The sequence below is a fragment of the Panicum hallii genome, chromosome 7, assembly GCF_002211085.1.
Source record: "Panicum hallii strain FIL2 chromosome 7, PHallii_v3.1, whole genome shotgun sequence".
NCBI classification, from domain to species: domain Eukaryota; kingdom Viridiplantae; phylum Streptophyta; class Magnoliopsida; order Poales; family Poaceae; genus Panicum; species Panicum hallii.
Window position 1 is genome coordinate 13,243,921 of NC_038048.1, and position 3,311 is coordinate 13,247,231.

The window sequence follows — 3,311 nt, forward strand, 5'->3', positions numbered from 1 at the left end:
CTTGTGGTGGCCCTGTTCCACAACCCGGAATGGAAGGTAAACGGTTGCTTCGGAACGATCTTTGGATATTCCAAGCGTGTGAGTTAGGTTTACCTTGCAAGGGTGAAATTTGATTCAGAATCGTCCGTTTCTCGCGGAAATTGAGACTGCTTATTCCTTCTAGCACATAGAGTAAGAAGTGTAACTATTGATGAAATTGTCTTGATGAAAGTTGAAGCGTCCCCCCATCAGGGAAGACTTAAAAGTGTTACTTTATCAGTCCCAGGAGGCTGATAACACTTTATTACATCAGATGGTACATCACCGTACAACTCTTCGCGGTAATGGGCAGTGAAGCGCCACTATCGCGAGGATTACAACAAAAACCCATACTACTACACTAACTACGAAAAGGGGATCGTCAGAGTCTTGCGCCATGCGGAGCTCCAACGGTGACCTCACCCACAGGCAAGACTGGGTGCAGGACGGAACCCTACTCAACGTCTTTGGGGATGTAGTTGGGGTCTTCCACTGTAAAAGTAAGAATGGGGTGAGTACGAACGTACTCAGCAAGTCCAATCACACCGCGGAGGGGGTTATAACAGAATTAAATGCACAGGATAATTCAAGGATAAGGTTATGGTTCATTTGCGGAAAACTCGTCTTTATGCAAGGTTTGTTTAAAACATTTTCAAAGCAAGTCATTAAGCATCAAGGAACACATGGTGTTGATCCACACAGGATCCAGTTTAAAACTGCTACCGGACTCCCCGTCCGTCGTAGCACACGGCACAGCGGCCGGACATTCCCCGAACAACCCACACCAGTCCAACCATTCCGTTAGAGAGAAACACTAGTTATGTGACCACACCGTAACTTGCCCAATACCGTGGGCACGGCTATTCGAATAGATTTTAACTCTGCAGAGGTGTGCAACTTTACCCACAGGTGGGGTACCGCAGCACGAACACCTTAGTGCCGGTGCAGATCCCATCGAAGCCCTTACCCACCTTAGCTAGACCTGGCTAGCTACCACGGGATCTACCAAGGGGTCATTCGACCTAACACCGAGGTTTAACCGGGGCATAAGTCACACAGAGCTTATCCCGTCTCCTTGATCACCCGTTGCTCCCAGCTCTCCTGATGGCTATCAGACTAACTAGTGGGGTTAGGCCAAGCCGTTGCCCATACAACGGTCAAGTGGTTTGCACGACAGGAAGCTAGGTGAGACGACACATCAACTCGGTCCTTAGGGGTGACAAGATGGATATCTCCCTTCCTCGCTCAACGACACAGGTACGAGCACACCAACGGCAAATCACACAGAAATGCCATCCATCCCGTCTGACTCACTTTTCAAAACCACATTTTACACGCACACACACTTTCTTTGCAAAACCAAATGGTCAAGATATGGTTATCACAAGTAAGGTGGCTATCCTACCATGTTTTTAGCATGCAAAACCATGCAATTTTATAAAATGGGCCACTAGGTTGTGTTTATAAAAACTGGGACAAAAATATGCATCAAAGGGCGGAATTGAACTTGCCATCGTCAAGTCCTTGCGAAAGGTCCTGATCGAAGCACTGTCCTTCAGTTTCGGGGTCGCAGAACTGGTCCTCGGTTGCTTGGTCGCAGTCAGGAACTTCCTCGTTCACTCCGTGTCCTACGACGCAAACAAACAGGCATACAATCAAGCGTAAGAACTAAAAACTTTTATCGTTGGGCTTGAATCGGAAATAATTTAGTTACGGAGTTAGGGGTGATATCTTTGAGTGGTTTCTTAATGGCATGGCTAAAACTATACTAGAAAGGGCGTGGTAAATTTTCAGGTCGATCGGAGGTCGTTTCGCACATAAAATGACGAGGTAAAGGGGGTTCGGGTGGTTAAACAGGGTTCCAGGGGTTTATTCGTAAGTATCTGGAGGGGGCAAGGGCCTATTTGCAAATTCTAGAAATACGCAGGGCACGCTAAAGGATGCCAAGTATAATTGGGTTTGTGTAATGGAGGGTTTATTTTGAAATAACGGAAAGAACAGGGCCTTTTCTGCAAAGGAGAGTAAGTAGAGGGGGGTTTCTTTGAGAAAATACAGGAAAGGGGGGGGGGGTTACGGGCAAAACTGCCCTTCTCCTTCCTCTCCCCCGTACCGAACAGAGGAAGGGGAAGGGGACGCCGGCACCCGGCTGATTCCGGCGGCCGGGGGCATGGCGGCGGCCGGGGTTAGGGTGAGAGGGGGAGGGGGCGAGGGGAACCGGTCCCCGGCCTCACCTCGGGCCGGGACGGCGTGTGGAGGCGGGGCGACGGAGGCTGGCGGCGGCGGGCAGAGCGGCCGGCGGGGCGGCGAGGGGAGCTTGGGAAGGGAGCTGGGGGGTGGTGGCGCGGGTTGTGGAGGTGCCGAGGTGCGGTGGGGTGCTATTTATAGGCGGCCGCGGTGGAGGAGCGGGCGAGCGGCTGGTGGCCGGCGGGGCGGCTCCGGGGCGGCCATTAATGGCGCCCGGGGTCGCGACGCGGTGTGCGGCGGCGCAGGCGTCGAGGGTGGCGTCGAGCATGTGGGGAGGCGGGGCCGGCGCTGTGTAGTACAGGGCGGCGCGGGCGGCGAGGCCGGGGCGGCAGCGGCGGGCGGCACGGCGGCCGTGCTTGCGCGTGCGTGCCGTGGCCGTGCGCGTACGCGTGCGCGTGGATCGCGTGTGCGTGCGGTCCGGCGGCGCGCGCGTGTACGGCGGCGTGCGCGCGAAGGTGGTGCGGCGTGGCCGGGGCCAGAGGCCGGGCGACGCGGCTCGGGAGCTCGGGAGCAGGGGAGGGAGGAAGGAGCAGGAAGGAAGAAAAAGAAAAGGGAGGGAAGGAAGAAAAGGAAAAGAGGAAAAGGAAAAAGGGAAGGGAAAGAAAAGAGAGGGGAAAAAGAAAAGGAAAAGAAAAGAAGGAAAAAAAATTAGTGCGCGTCGGCGGTATTCGCGGCGGCGACCGTGCGGCGAAATTCGCGGCGGCGACCGCGGCTGGTTAGCCACGCGTGCGCTGCGTTCGCGCGCTGCGCAAAGAGAAAAAGGTGACGTGATCGTGATTGGATTCGGGTGTCGGCCTCGGCTCCCGGGGAGTTAGGGTTTCGACAAAACGGTTCTCGAAAGCGAAAATTTTAGCGTGTAATTTATGGGTAATCTTTTTCGGGATGTCACAAACCTACCCCACTTAAAAATGAATCTCGTCCCCGAGATTCGACTGGCTACTAAACAGATGGGGAAATTCCTTCTTTAGCGCATCTTCGCGTTCCCATGTCGCTTCTTCTACTCCATGTCTGCTCCACTGGACTCTGCAAATCCGTACTTCGGAGTTCCT